Source organism: Anas platyrhynchos, chromosome Z (genome assembly GCF_047663525.1).
Source record: "Anas platyrhynchos isolate ZD024472 breed Pekin duck chromosome Z, IASCAAS_PekinDuck_T2T, whole genome shotgun sequence".
Classification (NCBI taxonomy): Eukaryota; Metazoa; Chordata; class Aves; order Anseriformes; family Anatidae; genus Anas; species Anas platyrhynchos.
In genome coordinates, this window is record NC_092621.1 from 61,675,455 (window position 1) to 61,696,917 (window position 21,463).

The window sequence follows — 21,463 nt, forward strand, 5'->3', positions numbered from 1 at the left end:
AAAAATGAATGGGAGGAGTCTCTTTTACCCTTTTAATCATAAGTATTTTATACATGTATTTCTATTTTCATTTGGTTCTGAAATCTAGGTTTAATAGAACAGGTAAACAGCTTTAATCTCAAATGAGTAGACATATCAGTGGCTTTATCAGGATTTACTACTGAAAACTATTAAAAAAAAACCTGTAAAATACTGAATTGCTGTTGGAATTAAGCTTTTAAGTTTCATGAAATTGAAAATTTTGTGTGTATTCTTTCTGATACAAACTTAATTACTTTTTTTTATATTGTTTTTCTTCATTTTTTTGAAGTGCTGATTTCAAGAAGATGAATACTTCTGAAGAATGACTCAATGTTCCCACCCAGTGAAGAATTATTTGGCTTCTTACCTATACATCTTAAAAAGCAAATTTTGTTGTGAGGTAACAGATAATAGATCAGGCAGGAAATTTCAGAGGTTACGCCTGCTGGAAACCATTGCCTGTGTTGTTTGACAAACTGCCTTACTGATCAGCCTTAATTTTTGGCTTTGTTAGAACAGAGCTTTTCAGATGTAGTTTTGATGCTGGTACTACAAGTCATGGAAAAATACTGTATTCTTCAGCAAGGTTTCAGCTAAATTCAATCCTTTTAGCAGATCTATTTTGCTGCATGTATGAGTTGATATAGCTCTGTGTCCAATATGTAGTACTTGAGATGTGGAGCATGTTTTACAGACCTGCAGAATTTGAGACAATCAGATTATATACTTCTCTTAGCTCTTTTGGATCTAGCAGGAGGTTAATGGAAAGTACAAAACAAGTATGTAAGCTAATGTTATTTTTCCTGCTTGTTCTGTCTGAGATGGTCTTTAAGTTGCATACAGTATTTCAGCTACTACATGAAAGTGCAAATGAGGCTTTTTTTGCATTGCTATACAATTTCTTGTGTCCAGTAAGATTTTTGTTAATATAATCAAGGGCTAGCAGTGGTCATTTTCAAATTGTTTACCCTTTCTGTGAGTTTTAAGAAGTCACACTAAATTTTCAGACGAAGTATTTGTGCTGCTCTTGAAGCTCGGCAATATAGTGGCAGCATTCCCTCCTCTGTACAGGAAAAAAAGGTGCAAAACCTGAATAAACCATTTGTCTTGTTCTGTTTTAGGAGACATAATACAAATCTCCAGCAGGGATAGAAGAAGGTGAAGTCTTTATTTAATAATCAAGGACTGCTATCATCTGTGTTTTAAAAGCAAATATGATTTTAAGGAGTTGGGTAAGACTTCATACTTCCCACCTACTTTTTGATGGTATAAAAACTATTTGCTCTTTATTCCTGTCTCTTCATAGACAGTTTGACAGATGATGAAAAAGCTTAAGGGTGGGAAAGGTGCTAAGTTGAAAATGGAATGTAGATATTGCACAAAAATGGTGATTTAAGACAGTTGAAAATCAATGTTTACAGTTTCACCAAATTAATAAAAAGTAGAAATGTCTAATGTCTGTTTCTTTAAAGTTTTAAGTTAAAATCACAGAACGTTTTAAGCCCAACGTGCCTTTTCCATGGTGGAAAAAGTTGAAATAACTGGCTTTTCCGTATGAAACAGGCATCTACATTTTCCCTTATAATCAAAGCACCCTTTAAGTGAATGTAAATACCAACATACAACAGTATGTCAGTCTAATACTGCAGTTGTTGTGTTTTGCAGCTTATTCTGGATGAGATATTTTAAATGTTCCCTCCCTACTTTGAAAACGGGAGAGAATATGACCTGTGCCCACCAACGTAATAAAATCATGAAGGATTGTGCAGCTGTCATCTGAAGTTCTGTCTCTTGCTCTTATTTCAACCTCACGCTTTGAAATGAAATGTGTCCTGGATGAAAGGACATGTTGGGCAGGACTTTACTCCTTTCTCATCTGGGGCCTTACATCTTTGCCCATGCAATTTTGCAAGTATCAATCACACTGTAGTGGGTTTGTGTGGCAAGGCTTGGGTAGTGGGCAGCCATAGGTGTGGCTTCTGTGAGAAAAATCCAGAAGCTGCCCCATGGCAGATAAGGGGCCTACTGCTGGCCAAAGCTGAACCAATAAACTATGTTGTTTATGCCTCTGGGAGAGCAGATTTAAGAAAGGGAAAAAAATGCAGTGGAACAATAGCTAGGAGAGCAAGTAGTAAGAAACATCCTTGCAGACCCCATGGCAAGTGCAGGAGGGAGGGCAGGACGTGCTGCAGGCAGGCAGCAGCAGTTCCCCTGTGGGCTGTGCAGGGAGAGGCCCCTGGTGGAGCAGGCTGTCCCCCTGCAGCCCATGGGTCCCCCATGGAGCAGATCTCCACGCTGCAGCCCCCCCATGGGTGGAGGAGCCCCCGGTGGAGCAGGTGGATGTGGCCTGGAGGAGGCTGCGGCCCATGGAGAGCCCCCGCAGGAGCAGGGGGTCTGGGGGGAGCTGCCGCCCACCCGTGGGTGACCCGTGCTGGAGCAGTTTGCTCCTGGGGGATGGATGGACCCCGTGGGACGGAGCCATCCCATGTGGGAGCAGTGCTTGAAGAGCTGCTGCCTGTGGGCAGCCCCCGCAGGCTCAGTTGGGGAAGGACGGCATCCCTGGGAGGGACCCCATGGGGAGCAGGGGCAGAGAGGGACCCTGAGGGAGCAGCGGAGGCAAAGTGCTGTAGATTGACTGCAGCCCCCATTCCATGTTCCCCTGCACTGCTCAGCAGGAGGATGTAGAAGAGGGTGGATGGGGGGAAGGTGTCATTATTTTCTTTGTTTCTCACATCTCTAGCTTGTTAGGAATAGGCAGTACATTTTACTATCTCCCTACTCTGTTTTTCCCGTCACAATAATTGTTGAGCAATCTTCCCTTCCTTATCTCAAAGCTTGAGCCCTTTGCATCATATTTTCTCCCCCTTTCTCTTTGGAGAAAGTTCCAGAAGCACCAATATGCACAGTTGCCCTAATTCCTGGCTCTTAGCTGACATTAGTCATATTCAGTGCTATTCAAAGTCTGTGTGACACATTTGTTGTCCATTCAGATGTGTTTTGTAGGCTGTACAGGCAAGGTTATTAGTCCTGAGAAACAAACACAGTCAGACTTCTAGAGAGCCTTATCCATAACCTAACTTTATGTATACAAAATGGGACAAGGGAAAAAACGAACATGAAAGGACTCTAAAAATTAACTCTATACTTACCAACGTGAGCACCTTAACATGTAACTTTAAGTCATTAGCACATAGTGGAGGAAGGAGGCAACTTCTCATGTAGCTGCATGTTTCAGGAACTTAAATATGCCTTCAGTGTTTCCTTTGCAGTTATCCAAAGATCCAGATGAAGTCAAGTGCATGCGGTAAAACCACGTGGTGGAAGTCTATGAAGCACATCATTGCCATATGCCAAGTCATTGGTAGTAATGACCTAGAAAGAGGGACAGTAAGTAAGAAAATATGAACCGTCTCTCTTCCTCCCTACAGACCTGTGTGTCAATTGAAGAGAAACTGGTTCAGCAGCTTGGAGGGAGAGTAAGTTTACTCCTCTACTCATAAAGGCCAGTGTCTAAGCTATTAGTAGTAAGTGTTCCTCTGCTCAAGAGAGAGGATATAGTAAGTACACACAGTGTGCCACTGTGTGGTTTTACCTGTTTGGTCATAGGGAGGACATGAGAATGGAAAATCTACCTCAATGCTAGAGGCACAGGTACATGAGTTGCAAGGAAAAACAAGGGTAAGAAGAGGTTCTTCCAGGAAAATGGCTGCTCTAGTTTCCAGTGAGAGGTTCTACAGAGACAGACTAGGTGGGCTGTTCTTTCTGACCTTAATGAAGGGATGTCTGATTCACTCTTACAAGAACTGAGTAATGAATTTGAATGCAATGAACAGGACTAGAGGAGCAGTGCCTCCAGCCAAGTGGAGGTAAGGCACAACCAGGTTTATTGAACTGTGTGGATTCGATGGCCTGGCACATAAGACATACAGGCTCTAGTGGATACCTGTGCACAATCCTGATGCCATCAAGCTGTAAAGGGGCAGAACACATCTGTATTTCTGGAGTGGCAGGAGGATCCCAACAACTAACTTAGTTTGACACTGGAAGTCAAAGTAAGCCAAAGTGAGAATGAGCAGTAGAAGCAGCCCATGGTGACTGGCCTGGAGGCTCTGTGTATCCTTGGCATAGACTGCCTCAGGAGAAGTTGCTTCAAGGATGCAGAAATGTACCAGCAGGCTCTTGGCATTGCTTCCTTGTAGATGGAGGGAATCACACAGCTGTATACCTTGTTGTGTCTCTCAGAGGACCCTTCTGTTGTGGGCTGCTGAGGGTTGAAAAATTGCAGGTGCCAATCACTCCCACAACAGTATGCTGCTGGCAATACTGCACCAACCGAGACTGCCTGATTCCCACCTATGAGCTGGTTCATGACACGGACAGTCAAGGAGCGATCAGCAAGACTCACTCAACCTTTAATATCCCATACGGCCAGTGTGAAACTAATGGAGAGTGGAGGCTAACAGTGGGCTATCACGGCCTGAATGAAGACATGCCACCATTAAGTGCTGTCATGCCAGATGGGCTCAAACTTCACTATAAGCTGAAGTCAAAGGCAGCCAAGTGTTATGCCAGGACTGACATCACTAATACATTTTTCTCAAACCCTTTGACAGCAGCGTGCAGGCCACTGCTTGCTTTCACTTGAAGGGGCATCCAATACACCTGGAATCTACTGCCCCAGGGTTGTACACACAGCCCTACCGTTTGCTGTGGACTGATCAGTCTATGTTGGAAAGGGGGGAAGTTCCTGAACACATGCGGTATGTTGATGGTACATGTGGGGTGACACAACAAAACTGTTTGAGAAAGGGAAGATAATAGTCCAAATCCTTCTGATAGCCAGATTTGTCACAAAACGAAGTGACATGTACACGAGATCCAGTTTTAGGAATAGAAGGGCAAGACAGACATCATCAGATGTCAGTGGATGTGATCAACGAAGTAGCAGCTAAGTTTCCACCAGCTAACGAAAAGGAAATGGAAACTTTCTTAGGCATTGTCAGCCTTTGGGGAGCGCACATTCCAAATTATAATCTGAGTGTAAGCCCGCTCTGCCAAGTGACCTGGAAGAAGAATGATTTCAAATGGGGCTCTGAGCAACAACAAGCCTTTGAACAAATTAAATAGGAAATAGTTCATGCAGTTCATGGGCCAGTTCGGGCATGACAAGATGTAAAAACGTGCTCTGCAGGTAGCCTGTGCTCTGTGGAGAATGGCCCTACCTGGAGCCTTGGCAGAAAGCACCTGGAGACACTGAACATCAGCCACTAAAGGTTTAGAGTTTGGGATACAGAGGATCCAAGCCCTGCTATACTCCAACCGAAAACAAGACAATGGCAACATATGAAGGGGTTCGAGCTGCTTCAGAAGTGGTTGGCACTGAAGCACTGCTCCTCCTGGCAGCCTGACTGTCAGGGCCAGGCTGGATGTTCAGAAGGAGGGTCCCCTCTATATACCATGCAATTGGTGCTATGTGGAGTAAGCAGGTCACTCTGATCACACAACGGGCTCAAACAGGAAACCCCAGTCACCCAGGAGTCTTGGAAGTGATGGTGGACTGGCCAGAAGGTAAATACTTTGGAATATCACCAGAGGAGGTGGTGATGCATGGTGAAGAGGCCCCACTGTATAAGAAGCTACCAGAAAATGAGAAGCAATATGCCCTGTTCACTGATGGGGCCTGCCGCGTTGTGGGAAAGCATCAGAGGTAGAAGGCTGCTGCATGGAGTCCTACACCACAAGTCACAGAAACTGCAGGAGGAGAAGGTGAAACAAGACCATGTGTGGAAGTGAAAAGCAGTCTGGATGGCTTTAGATAGCGCTGAGTGGGAAAAGTGGCCAGTATTCTCTCTATATATGGACTCATGGATGGTGGAAAATGCCCTGTGGAGGTGGTTACAGCAATGGAAGCACAGCAACTGGCAATGCAGGGGCAAACCCACCTGGGCTGCCACATTGTGGCATGATATTGTCACCTGGGTAGAGAACCTGGCTGTAAAAGTATGCTACGTAGATGCTCACGTACCCAAGAATCGGGCCACTGAAGAACATCAAAGCAACCAGCAGGTGGATCAGGCTGCTAAGACTGAGGTGGCTCAAGTGGACATGGACTAAACATGGGTGAATCATTTATAGGTTTGTGGGCCCATGACACTTCAGGCCATCAAGGCAGAGATGCAACATATAGACGGGCTTGCGATCGAGGAGTGTACCTGACCACAGACACTATAGCACAGGTTATCCACAGGTATGGAGGATGGTAGCTGAAATCCAAATACAGGGAGGGCTGGCAGACATTATATCGTGCTCCCACAAACCCACCACAGCAAGTGACTTGGCTTACAATGGTGGAAGGAGCTACTGGATGTCTGGAAGCATATTCTGTGCTCCATGAAAGCACCTGTAGCACTGTTCTGGGCCTTGAAAAGCAAATCTCATGGTGACATGGCATCCCAGTGAGAACTGAATCAGACAACAGGACTCATTTCTGAAACAACCCCGTAGACACCTGGGCCAAAGAGCATGGCATTGAGTGGGTGTATCACATTCCCTATCAGGCCCCAGCCTCTGGGAAAATCAAATGATACAACAGACTGTTAAAGACTACGCTGAGAGCAATGGGTGCTGGGACTTTCAAACATTGGGATACTTGTTTAGCAAAGGCCACCAGGCACTAGGAGTCTGCCAACTGAGCCAGGCCTTCCCAATCAAAACTGCCCTATACTGCAGAAGGGGATAAAGACCCTGTTGTGCACATAAAGAGTGTGCTAGGAAGACAATCTGAGTTATTACTGCTTTGGGCAAAAGCAAACCCACCCATGGGATTGCTTTAACTCAAGAACCGGGGTGCACTTGTTAGGTAATGTGGTAGTATAGAAAAGTCTTGTGTACATGAAGGAGATTTGATCATGGGTGAGAATAGCCAATGATTCCAATCCCAGCTTGACTCATTACATATGGGGATGGTGAGCTCTTGCACTCTAAAAGAAGTGTCCTTAAAGAGTTGCAAGCTCTGTTCAGCTCCTTTGTCTCCAAGGACAGTGACCCTGGGGATCTCATCCACTAGGTCTTTAAACAGCTGCAGGTTCACTCTTTGGAAGTTCAGGGTCCTGACTTTGCTCCTTGTCAGGCCCATATTCCTTGAGATCACAAACTCAACCAGGACATGGTTGCTGCAGCCCAGACTGCCTCCATTCTTAACATTCTTTATTGAGCTCATCTGCATTGGTGAACACCAGGTCCAGTAACATTTCTCCTCTTGTTGGTTTGTCCAATACCTGGACCAGGTCATTATCCTGAATGCACTCCAGGGGTCTCCTGGAAGGCTTACAGCCTGCTGTGTAGCTTCTCCGGCAGACAATGATGTGGCTGAAGTTCCCCCATCATGATGAGAGCTTCCAAGTGCGATGCTTCCTGTAGATGAAGCAAGAAGGCCCCATCCACAGGCTGCCCTTGTTCAAGTGGCCTGTAGCAGATCCCAACATCAAGGTGTCCTTTATTGGTCCAGTCCTTAACTTTTACCCACAAGCTTTCAACTCAACCATGGTTGTTTCTCAGAGGCATCTCTTCACAATTAATCCATTCCCTAACATAGAGAGCAACATCTCCACTCCTCCTTCCCTCTTTCTCTCTTCTGAAAAGCTTGTAGCCTTCCATTGCAGTGTTCTAGTTATGCGATTCATCCCACCACATTTCTGCAATAGCAATCAGGTCATAGTTTTCTAATTGCACAGTGGTTTCCAACTCCTCCTGCTTGTTTTACATGCCATATGAATTGGTGTAGAGACACTTCAGCTCGGCTATTGGTCAAGTCACTTTTTCAGAGGAGCCCTTCCTAATTCTTCTGCAATAATTCACAGATATTTCCCTCTTGCTTCCTAAAATGCGGTGATCCCAGGTTCACTTCCATCACTCAGAGGTACAACCCCTTCCCCCACTGCACCTAGTTTAAATCCCTGTTAATAAGCCCAGCCAGCTTGCTGCCCAGAACACTCTTGCCCCACCTGGTCAGGTGCTCCCCATCTGGTGTCAGCATGCCCAGTCTCTCAAAAGCTAATTTGAGATCATAGAACCCAAAAAACCCTGAGTGAGGCACCAGCTGCACAGCCACTCATTGAGCTGATCTGTTCGTCTCTTTCTTCTCTGGTCCCAGTCTCCAGCTGGGAGGATGATTGGACCAGATGATCTTGGAGGTTTTTTCCAACCTTTATGATTCTATGATAAAGGAGAGCACTATCTGTATTACCAACCCCTTCAACATCTTTCTGAGGGATATAAAGTCCCTTTTGATATTTTGGAGTTTCTTTGTTGCAGGCTCATTTGACCCTACATGAAAGAGTAGGAATGGGTGGTAGTTTCTGGCCCCACCAGCCTTGCTAGCCTCTTCATGATAGCACAAATGCAGACCCAAGGCAGGCAGCAAACCTCTCTGGAGAGATTACCTGTATGGCAATGGGTGCCTCAGTGCCTCTCAGCAAGGAGTCTCCAATTACTAACACCCTACCTTTTTTTGGTTTTTGTTTGTTTTCTTTTTGAAGGGGATAAAGTCCTTGTAGTACATGTAAAGAACATGACAGGGAAGACAGTCTAGGTTATTCTTGCCTCAAGCAAAGGCAAACCTATCTGTGGGACTGCTTCTGCTCAAGGACCTGGGAGCATTTGGTGGATAATGCAGAAGGATGGGGAAGTGTGATGTGTGGATTGGATGAAGTCCAATTGTCCCGATTGTCCTGGTTCTGGCTGAGATAGTTAATTTTCTCCTTAGTGGTTTGTATGTTGATGTATTTTGGATTTAAGAGAAAAATAATGCTGATAACTCACCAATGTATTTAGTTGTTGCAGAGCAGTGCTCGCATAGAGCCAAGGCCTTTTTAGCTTCTGGTGCTGCCCTGACAGTGAGGAGGCTGGGGGTGCACCAGGAGCTGGGAGGGGAGACACCTAGGATAAGTGACCCAAAGAGTCCAAAGGGATGTCCCATGCCACGTGGCATCATGCTGAATAATAAAAAGGGGAGGAGGGCAGAGCTCAGGGATGGGCTGTGCATCAGTTGGCAGGTGGTGATCAATTGCATTGTGCATTACTTGTTTTGCATATATATTATTATTTTTATTATCTCTTCCTTTTCTGTCCTATTAAACTGTCTTTGTCTTAGCCAACAAGTCTTTCCTTTTCCTTTTCCTTTTCCTTTTCCTTTTCCTTTTCCTTTTCCTTTTCCTTTTCCTTTTCCTTTTCCTTTTCCTTTTCCTTTTCCTTTTCCTTTTCCTTTTCCTTTTTCTTTTTCTTTTCCTTTTCCTTTTCCTTTTCCTTTTCCTTTTCCTTTTCCTTTTCCTTTTCCTTTTCCTTTCCTTTCCTCTCTCACATCCTGCTGTGAAGGAGTGAGCAAATGGAGCAAATGGTTGTGTGTTGCTTAGCTGCCTGCAGGGTTAAACCACAACACTTTCCACTGCTAGAAAAAAACTGACAAAACGGCTGCTATTGTAGAGATAATTGTTGTGTAACCAATCTGACATGCTTTGAAATGTACTGAATTACTTTTGGTTTGGCTAGTATAAATAGAAGCAACTACACATCAACTTTATGAAGCCTGCTATTACCAAGAAAATGAATGTGTCGTGCCAACATGTATATTCTGTGGAAATTTACTTGCATGTTTTCCCCTAATGTTTGTGTCTGATAAATATTCTCTAATAATGGTGTTTTCTTTGTTATGCCTTTCAGCCTTCAGAAATAGACTGCCACTGAGAAGTGTCTCTCTGGTTACTCCATAAAAATGAAAATAGTTGTGTATTTTATACCAGCTTCAGCACTTCTCAGTGGAAATGGTCACTGACCCTGCTTGGGAAACTAATGCTACTGCTTCTACAGTAAGAGAAGCATAAGCAATGTGGTCATCTCATGCATGGAGGCAAAAGTAAACCCTGACTATGATGCTGTGGAGCATGCCTGCCTTTGTATTCTCTGTAGTTGCAAGTTTTCAGTCTCCTTGCCAGTTTGTTTGTTTGTTTGTTTTGTGTGTGTGTGTGTGTGTTTCCTTCTCTTTTAAATGAAATGTCAATAGCTACTCTCCAAATTTTCAGATTATAAGTAGACTGTAGGGAGTTAGCAGATCAGTTATGTCACATTTAATAATTATCTGGAGAATGATGCAAGGTGAAAGGGAGAGATTTCCTGAGATTGTTACAAAGCTGTGGAGTACAGTAGATGAGGTGTGTGCCAACATTTCCAACATTCTATGTAGAAAGTCTCAGATTTATTGAACTACAGACTTCAAGTAATTCTTTTGGAAGGAATAATTCATACTTGACAGGAGACAGTTTTCACACAGAAGTGTTTTTCTTCCTTTTCTGGGATTACTTTTTCATTTCCTGCCTGATTTTTTATACCATTTCTGTGCTTATTTATTTAACATCTTGTCTACCTCCTATTTTAGTTCATACCTACCACCTTCTCCTCTATCCTGTCTTTTCTTTCTCTTTGTGTTTTTTATATCTGCCTTGTCATTTATGTGAGATCTCCAGCCCTCTGCTCCAAGTGTTACATTTTCTTTGTGCTTTCTTAGCCATGAAATGTCTCACCTGTGTTGTATGAACAAATAGCTGAACGTCATTCTGGGTACTCAAATGTTTTCATAATGCTGTCCATCACATGCATAGAGTACATGCCAGAATTTATCACCAGAAGATACAAATTGGACTTTACATTGAGACAGTAACATATGCTTTGCACTGGTGAACTCACAGGGTGAGGAATCTTTTCTTACCAGATCAGATGGATGAGCTTGAAAGTTATGTAGCTCAGTTAGTCTGAGATATTGCTCTGTTGGCAGCTCTTGTTACATTTTTAACATACATATATATATATATATATATATGTATATATAAATATATAAATTATAACAGACATTTTGTAGAAATATAGCCTCTGTTTAGGGATAGGTGTGCAGATGGTCAGACTTAAAATGTTTGTTTTCCATTCTTTGTAGTTCATGAAGCAATTTTCTAAAAGGTGCCCAGCTTTATATTTACAGAGCTTTTCTGTGATAGTTTTTACTTTCAGTGCTGAAGCTAATGAACCATTCATTAGGAAAGGAATTAGCATTTCAAGAACTAGCTCACAGCCATCAAAGCTTCTCATCTGGGTTTATTAAGATTTGACTGTGGTATAGAAATACTTGCTGTGCGTAAGTGACAAAGGTTCTCATCTGCCAAAAGTTGTTATACTTGCGTTTTATTCTTAAAATCAACAGAAATGTGAGAAGTTACCTTTTGTGTGACTGCACCTGTGAAAAACAAGCTTATGGAATGGAGTTAGAGTGCTAAGTTTTTGTTTTGTTTTGTTTTGTTTTGTTTTTGGTCTGTAGTTGCTTTTTCAGATCTACATGAATTTCCTGCAAGGGTGTCTTTGCAATGCCTTTGTACTTAGTACAGAGTCTCTTTTGACTTACTGCAGCTGGCAGGGTGTTCATGCATCTCTTACATTCTTGGCTTTGCTGAAGCAGTGTTTTCTGTCCTCTGTGTCCATTTCACTTTTTCCTACTGTTGCTGAACACCTTACAGCTGGCTACTCTTCAAGTACCAGAAACAGTGTCTCTCCATTAACAGAGCACTTTGTCCAGGCTCAGTCACTGCTGGAGAATTACCAGGGCAACTATAATAGTATAATCAAATTAGGTTATTAGGCTAAGCAGAGCAATGTTGCAATGCTGCTACACTGATAATTTTTGGCAACTGTTTCTGGCTAATTATAACATGACTAGTAATTAAATTTAAAAGCGATTTAGCCTTGGTAATTGGTTTGTTACATAGCTAGTAATAAATTATCAATGCTAAAATTGAGTAAGATGAAATGTTACTTTTTTGTTTTAAAAAAAAAAATTATGCAACGACTATATAACAGGGTAATTTTGCATTATGAGAAAGAATGTTTCATTGCTAAGTTAACTCCAAGCTCTTCAATGTTTCATTAATATAAAGTTTTTGTGCATCCAGTATGTGTGTGGTACTGCTTTGCTCAATTCTCCAGAATGCATGGGTGAGAAGGGACCTTAAAGATTATCTAACTCCACGCCCCCTGCCATAGACAGGGATGCCACCCACTAGATCAGGTTGGCCAAGGCCCCATCCGGCCTGGCCTTGAACACATCCAGGGATGAGGCATCCTGAGCTTCTCTGGGCAACCTGTGCCAGTGACTAGCTACTCTGAGTAAAGAATTTCCTCCTAATGTCTAGTCTAAATCCATTCTCTTTTAGTTTAAGACCATTCCCCCTTGTCCTATCAAAAGCTGTCACTTGAACTGGGTTTCAAAATTTCTATCAGAGATCTTTGAACTGAGGCTACCACTGGCAGACTCTTGCTCAGATTGCCCGTGAGAGAAGAAAAAAACTTTTTCTGGGAAGATCTTGACTGCTTTAGGAGACTGTGACCTCCTTCAAAAATCTTAATTTGGATGTGCTCTTGCTGGTGATTCCCAGGGAGAGGAATTGTGATGCTACCTTGACCTTTCTTTAACAGTTTAAAGAGTGTGTTCAGATCTTAGGCTGCTAGATGCAAAGTGATCAGGTCTGTTGCAGATTTTTCTGGTTAATCCTTTTTGCATTTCTCCTCAATAATAAACTGAGAAGGATATATTCCAGTATTCCCTCTCTCTAATGTTCAGAATGGGCACTCAACTGCATTATAGGGATATTGCCTGGGTCTACTTGTCTACTAAAGCTGCATCTCATGTCCCTCCTCCTTGGTCTCTTATGCACAATTAGACTTCTCCTACAAGTCAAGACTGACTCCATACTTCACAATGCTAGGTAGGCAGAGCAAGCAGGCAAAGCTGGAAGTGGTGATCTCTATGGTAAAGTGAAGAGCACAGATAAATTTCCAGACAGTTGTTTTGCGTTCATCATTTTTTTGGTCTTTGTGCTCTCAACTGCTTGGAGAGAGAGTCTGAAGTGCAGTCCTGCTTGTTGAAATTACATCTTCATTTTAGGTCTGCATTTTCTTGATTATCCTGTAAGTAGATTCAAAAAGAGATTGAGACAACTGCTTTGTGATGCCAATCTGTTGCCCTCAGCTGAGCAGATAATTTCATTTTCTTTCTGCTAAAGTGCCAGTTTGTGTGGCTGCATTTTGCAGAATGACAACAGCATGAGTAATCATCTGGGAGCGCTTTCTTGTAGCCATACCTCTCTTTACGAGACCCTGCATCAGGAAACAGATCCAGCTGTCACATAACCATGACCCCAAGAAGATCAGTGTACACTCATCTCCATCCAAAACAGATATATTTTCCAGCATAGAACAGTTTCTGAGCTATCAATATACCTTCAAATACATGTGTACTGGTGCTTTGCCTTTCTCTCACTAAGCCTAGCCATAAACAAAGTACTAACTAGTTAGATATCAACTGATATCAACTCTTCTGTGTTTTGTTTTGTTTTGTTTTGTTTGTTTGTTTTTGTTGTTGGTGGTTTTTTGTTTCTTTTGTTTGTTTTTTGTTTTGTTTTGTTTTGTTTTAATGAAAGTGAACAGGATGGAAGCTTCCTTTTCTGTTCCTTGTTTATACGTAGAACCTTGACAAAATCTGCGGAGAGTACACTAAACAGGTAACATGCTGATGATCTGAATACGATTCATATTAAAGCATGGACGGGCAGTCAGGTATTTACAGCCGCGTCTTGCTGCAGGATGAATGAGAACAGCTGTAACAGAAACAGCCCCGGGGAATGACTATTTGTTGCTCTAGAAACACGTTCAGAGTCAGCAGCTAGGTGGAGAGCAGAGCTGCCAGCACTTGCCTGGAAGGGAGACAATGACAAAGGAAACATGCAAGACAGCTTCATGTAGGTCCTTCTTTATCAGCATAGGGAGCAGCAGCTGATCAAAGATCAGCAATCCACAAAGTTTGTTCCATGACAGGTGATTTTCTGGTGCCACAAGGAATACTCATCACCTGGTAGGTACCATGTTACCTTTCTGCTTCAACAGAGGAAAAGTGTCTCTTACATGTTTGGTTGCTGTTTTTTGTTTGTTTGTATGTTTGATTGACTTTGTTTTTGTTTTGTACTGGTAGAGGGGAAGAGGCAGGCTGTGGCAAACTGGTGTGACAGTCTGTGTGGAAGTGAGGAAAGTGCTTTTTAGATGCAAGAGAATAGGAGTGGCATTTGCTTTTATGCGAGAGCAGCAGCACGCTATCTCAGAGGTTGTTTTGCATTCTCATATTGCTGCTCTGAATTTATCAAAATAATATTCCATGATGAGCTTCTCAAAGTGACATGATAAGATTCATAGTTCAAGTTATCTCTCCAGTCTTATATGTATGGAAAATACTATTCTATATGTCCGGGCAAGCCATTTTGAAATAAATCAAACTAGTAACTCCTCCACTCTTACAGCCCCTTTCTCTTTCCAGCCCAATACGAGCACTAATCTTCTTCCTTATATGCCATTTCCCACATATGTAAGGAAGAGCACCAGTCTATACCTATATTCAGACAGGTGCTTCCTACTTTCCTTGGAAAAGAACTGTAGCATTATGATTAGCACAGCTTTGTGGTTCTGTCTTCTTGGAACTGGAATATTCAAAGTGACTCTATCGTACTGTATTATACTGATACTTTCTTGTCAGTAGCTGTATAATTCTTGACTTTCAGCGTGAGGGTGTTATTTAATGGAGGAACAAGAAAAGCATAGGAAGGACACCTAAGACCACTGTTAGAGAGAAAATTTGTCCTTCAGCTTTTTGCAACACATGAATAGGCAATCACAGAGAAAGATATGCTGACTTGCCAATTTCCTCCAGAGACTATGATGAAATTTGATGTCTTAGCTTTGACATTTAGGTAATTTATAAAATTTGCAAAAGCCAAGACTGCAGCATGGTCTTCAGAGGATGCTGAGGGAGGGTTTCCAGACAACTGTCTGGTCTGTTACGACTGTTGGCCAGTGCAATTTGTGAAAAGGGAGGCTGAAAACAACCATCAGTGCTCCAAGAGATGAAATGGTCTCAGCATCACTCTAGTGGGACCTGAACGCAATACCAGCTGCACAGGCCTGAGTGGTGAGAGCATGAGCCTTCACTAGCAAGACAAGGGTCAGACAGGAGGCTGAAGCAGGGAGTGCTGTCTGAGTCCTGCACACCTTCCTGGTCACCAGCCTGGCAGCCTGGCATCAGGGGAACAGCCAAAACCTCTTGTGTGGGAGCGACAACCCAGCTTCTGCAGGGATAAATCTGCACCATGCACATAGGTGGTGGGCTTGTCTCCACTTAACCATTGTGTGGGATTTGCAGATACTGCAGAGCAAGCTGTACTGCCTGTCTTCTGACTTTTCTGTTTTCTGCATTAGGCTTCTCTGCTTCCCTCTATGGTCATTTTGACCCCTGATTTTGTTTTGCAGGTGAATTGTTTTCATTGACATATTCTGGAAACAGCTAAATCAGCAAAGGAAGATCAGGTTTTCCCAAGTCACAACTGACTCAAATAGCTCTTTGCTATGTTAAGGGAAAACCCTGTCTTGATTCCTGCTCTCTGTGGACATCAACACTTATAGACACAGGCACTTACATCATGCTGGATGGCAATCATTCTCCAGATTCCCTCACCAGACAGTAGTGTGTCTTTGTGTGTAAAACTTGATGGTACAATTAGTGTTAGATCATTTTGGAATTAATATTTTAATAATTTGGAATCAATAAAATGGGAATTGAGAGGTCCCCAAAATAGACCTAATAGATGCTGAGGATATACCCAGAGACTTGTATTATTTTGGAAACATTGATGGTAACATTATATAGGTCAGTAGCATCTTTCTTTAGTAAGAACTAGAAAAACTGCATACTCATAGGTACCTATGTAATTACCTATGAATGTAAGAATAGTTTCACAGTTCATCAGAATGTATGGGTAAAATACAAAAATAAGTCCTATTAAGGACTACCTTTTTCACAGTATCCTTGATAAGGCAGCTCCTTACCCTCTGATATTCTTGAAGCATGCCCTTGAACTTCAATAATCTTGAACAGAGATTCAATTGATTGTCTGCAACAGAAATCTGCAGCTTCCATCCTGTGTTGCTCTTTAGACTGTGGCCTCTAGTGAGTACAATAGTTTGAGAAACAAAACTGTATGGTATTCTCAAGACCCTTTGAACCAGGCTGTTTTTATGGCAGTTTCTGAAAAGTATGAGTACCAGGCATGTCTCCAAAGACAGCCAAGAGCAGGTGCTCAGGGAAGAATGGGGCACGTGTTACTGATAAGTATTTTCCAATACTTAACTTCCAGCAAGTATTTTCTCAACTTCTACCAATTACTAATTCTGGTTCTGCCTAAGCCACAAGTGACTTCTGTGTATTTCTTAACCTTTTATGAACTTCTCAAGAGTTGGACTTGATGATCCTTAAGGGTCCCTTCCAACTCAGGATATTCTATGATTCTCTGCCATGGGCTAGTCTGTCACTTTGGATGTATGTACAATGGCATATTCAAGTGTCACTCCACGTGCCATTTTTCAATTACATCCTGTTCCGAGACAATCTCTGAATGTACAGATAAAGATCATGGGCTTGAAGGACAGAATATCTGTGAAAGAATCTGTCAAAACTTCAAGATGAGCCCATGTAGATGCCAATGTACAACTTTTCTGTAGAGTTTTGCAACACCTTAAAAAATAATAGTAATGAATAAAAAAGAAATATTGTGAATTTTGTAGGAAGTGTCTGGCCTCTGCACTGGCAAAGCATACTGCTTGTGAGAACTGTTCAGTGCTCAGTCAAAACTCACAGAAATGATTTGCAAGTGGAGTTCTTGAAAGAAAACCCACAAATAACTACTAGAAAGTTTACAAGTTTGCTTAATTTTTGAACTGTAAGTTAAATACACATATACATAGATATATATATTTATTTAATATATTAAAGTGGTTCTGTCTGGTTCTATTTACAAAGCAGTCCAAGATTTCTAGGGAAAAACAAATAAACAAACAAAGGAACCACTTTTGTAAGATAATATTTTTCTAACTTGGAAAAGCAAACAAGTCAGTAACATCTTAAAATATAGTCTAATTATCTTAATGTTCCTAAATAAACTGATGAAAATATTGATATAGCAAACAGTTTCTAGTGTATTGATTAATGTTAAGTCAACATGCTCTCATGGGTTTCTTACCTAGTGAAGGTCATATGATTCCAAAAGCAAAATTCCAAATGTAAATGTTACAGAAATCATTAGTCTGATAATTGAATTGCTAAGGCAATTGACATACTTCCCTCTGTTCCCCCTCCTACCTATTCTAAAAAGCTTACTGAGTTAGCAGCATGCCAACTGATGCAGATGATATTAAAGGAATTGGAATCTAGAGTCACCCTGAAAATCAACAATAAAAATATAAAAATGTAAATATATATATATTAAATAGGTATTTCATTTGCCCAAACTTTTGCTAAAAATCATATTAGCATAATAATTTCCAGACAGTCAAGGACTGATAAGAAATTGGAAAGCTGAATATGACTACTACGTATACTCTTTCCTTAAGGTTTCTGTGAGCCAGAGTGTAGCTATTTCTCTCCCTCTCTCTATCTCTCCCTCTTTCTCTATCTCTTTCTCTCTCTGTCTTACTCATTGTATTCACATAAAGCAATTGCTCAAGCTCCTCAGATTTTTTTCATTTCTCATTTGACAAATGCTTCTCTCCAAGATATGTAGTGATATACTTTGTTTACATAAAGTAATGTACCTTATTAAACTTACTAGTAATTCAAGAAAAGGATCTCAAAGTTTGAGTGTAGTGGATATTAAAGGGAAAAAATTTGAACGTGCAAGTATTTGCTAAAACAAAAAAAAAGAAGAGAGATTTTTGATCAACATATAAACCATGAATAAAAGTTCAGCACTGTTATGAAAATACTCTAAAACCTTGCATCTTCCTTTTCAGGATAGGATTTGGAGAGTCTCCCTGGACTATTTTGTTATTTTTTTCTTAATTAAAACCTTTCAGCAATCATGTAATTTTTTCTAAGTCTTACATGTTTTTGTTTGTAGTGTCTTACCAAGACAGCTTACTGTCTTACTGATATATTTTCTATGTAAATTGTGAGATCAACATAGAATTAGAAACCCATAGCTGAAGCTCAGTGTCTTCTCTTTCCATCAAAGATCAGAACTACTTGGGTTTCATGTCACTGAGCAGGGTTGGGGGCTGGGTTTGGGGTTGTTTGTTGTTGTTGTTGTTTGTTTTTCTTTTTGATTGACAGAACTTCTGAAAATCATTGTGAGTAATATGGCAGACAAAAGAAGTGATATGACAAAAGGTAACTTACCATAAAGCAGACAAGCTACATATGCAGTGGAAGACAGGCCAATAGAAGAAGCATAAACCTTGCTATTCTTGCATTTTGAGCAGAGAAATGCTGAACATTACAAGCACTGAAGACAATGTGAACTAAAGAGGTGAAAGAACATCGCACAGCAAGCAACTTGGATGGATGCCTTCATGGGAAAGAGAAGCAAAACCCCAGATAACACTACAATTTGGAAACAATATGTGAATCAATGAAGAGAGAATTTGTCTTAGTTTATTAGCCTTTGTCAGCCACGTAGTACTTGCTGTGTAGCCTTATCCTTCCACAGAGGGTACCCAAAACAGTACTGTGTTTTTGCCTCTGTTTCCCCAGCCAGCTGCTATGAATCCTGACCATTACCAAGAGAGTTGTCTTGCTGACCAAAACGTGTTAGCTCAGACTCATGTGGTCATACTTCTTTTTAAAGCAGGATTTTTATAACAATCAAGCAACTCTTCAGCGATGTCAGTAGCTTTGGCATGATAAGACTCAAAAATTTAACATTTTTACTCCATAGCATGAGGGGTTTTTTGTTGGTTTTTAAGTTGGAAGTTAAGAGGATTTATGCTTATTTATTAAGTGAAGTGAACCCAATCTGAATGTTATACTAGAATGTAAACGAGAAAAAAATAATGAAAGGTGTAAGAATGACAGCTGAATTCAATAGGAATCTATTACTAGAAGATTTTTTTTAATGTATTAGGTTGTATTTTAAAAATTTAGAATTGATGATAAACTAGATTTTAGCCAGTAATTTATACAATTAATTACAATAGCAAAAGAAGTATTGTGTTATGACAGTAGACATGGACTCGTCTCTTGGGATTTCCTGTTTGACACCTCAGAAACCAGAGTAATTTCTCCACATGTTGTGTGTCCCCACAAGCAAGTGCCAGCTTTTTGGATGTACCAGTGTGCATCTGGAATGAGGACATGTTTCTCCTCAGCCCACAGGTGGAGGGCACACCAACCAGGCTGTGGTGGATCAGTCTCCCAGGGCAAGTGAGTTGCTAGTGCACCTCAATACACTGCATGTCAGGAAAATGTTTGTGTACGTATATAATTCTCATGCATTGCTCTGTCTGCATGTTGCAGGCAGCAAAAAGCTTGGCTGTTGTTCTATTCCTATTCCATTCCATTCCATTCCATTCATGCATTACACACAGATGTTCCATCCTTCTCTCAGGAGCTGATGGATGTGGTGGATGATGTCCTTTGGTCTTAGCACCTCTTCTCCCCTGTCCCAGAGGATGTGGTTTTTTAGTCTTCTTTATGTCTTCATCACCTCCTGTTCAGTGACTGTCCCTTGTCGCTCCTGAAAGCTGCTGGTGGTGGCATATTGCAATAGTTTTCGCATGCTGCAGCCTGTCCAAATTGCCAGATCAACGAAGGCAAGATGCTGCACTCCACCTCTGTTGTAAAAAGTCCTAGTTGTTTGTTGGGGTCCTTGCAAGGAAATGAAGACCTGTAGACAAAAGAGAAGAGGCTAAAAAAAACGAGAGAGAGAACCAATATTTTTACTGAAGTCTGGTGAGTGTTTGTGTCCTGAGAGCAAAAGAGGCAGTTCCATCTTTTTCTACTGCCTTGGGGTTGGGCAGACCTTGTGATTCTGGAACAGTTGCTTGCAGAATAAAGACAAACATGGTAGTCACCATTGCATTCATGGCATATTTTTGCTGGTAAAAGGCAAATACGGTGATATTTGAAGAGTGGGAAACCACATGGAGCCTTGGTACCCTAGAGGTATCATCTGTGGTGGAGGTGTTGTTGCCACAGTTTATTCTCTTAACACAGAAATAGTCTTCCTGAAGGATCCTAAAGGCAGTGTCCTGGCTGATGCCAGTTCATAGTTTGGCCATAATCTGAAAGAAGCCAGGCTACTTATGTTGGTGTGCACACCAATTGCAATGATGCCAGCCTGCATGATCAAGCGTGTCCCAGGCAAAGTTACAACCTGTGGTCAGGTGTGGCATAAGACTGACAGGCAAGAGAAGTGACTTAGATGCTGAGGGACATTCAGACATCTAAACGCAGAGGCCCATCAGCTGCACACATCAAGTGAATGGCTGAGTGTGGGAAATGAATCCCGGGTGCTCCTGGATGGGCTCAGTAGTGCACGTAATACAGTGAGGTGAGTCTGGTCAATGAGTCATGAAATCACAGAATCATAGAATATCCTGAGTTGGAAGGGACCCACAAAGGATCACTGAGTCCAACTCCTGGTGCCACACAAGTCTACCCAAAAAATCAGACCATGTGACTAAGTGCACAGTCCAAACGCTTCTTAAAAAAGCAATTTCATTTCAACTGTCCTGACACAGAGCAGTACAAGCTCCACACTGTAGTCATTATATACCAGTTCTGGTATAGCTTCAGCTTCACCCTGCACAGGACAAAAAAGAGACTGTGCTGTTGTAACTTCACATGCAGCTAGAAATGGGGTGTTTCTGCTACCTTTCACCAAAGGCAGTTCCTGTGAATGTTGTTCTGGATTCCTTTAATCAGTCTTCTTGAGGGCTCGTTTCCTAGGCATTGGAAAAGTTTTGTGGTTTTTTGTTTTTTTTTTTCCCCTCTCGTTGACTCCTAGATTTTTTTCTTAAGAATTTAGAGCAATTTTAAGTCTAGTTCCAAGTGGCATGTTATCAATAAAAAATCATAATGTAAGTTTACACACAATAACCGAAGCATTGGTGATAACAAATAAATTTCTCTTTTGGCTGACAGCCTTGAAATCTGTCAATTTTTATCCTTAGCTTTTGTTTATCAACAATCTTAGGATCTATTTTTGAGAAGCTGTCAGCAAACACTTCTCAGCTTCATGCTGTCCCACACAGACAACATGAAGTTTTGTTTTGTCTTTTTTTTTTTTTTTTGGCATTTATAACAGAATTGTTTGGTTATTAAGTGAGCACTTTTGTAATTATTTTGAATTAAAACATCCTGGGTTCTGAGCCAGAGCTTCAGAAGTCCTTGTTATTGTGTGCTAACATTTCACCATTACTGTTTTGCTCACATTACTATTTGATCACGTTGCTTTGTATGTTTTGGAAGAACTGAAAGGAAAAAAGGTCACTAAATTAATCACAAATTATGCAGTTATCAGAAATCATTTAT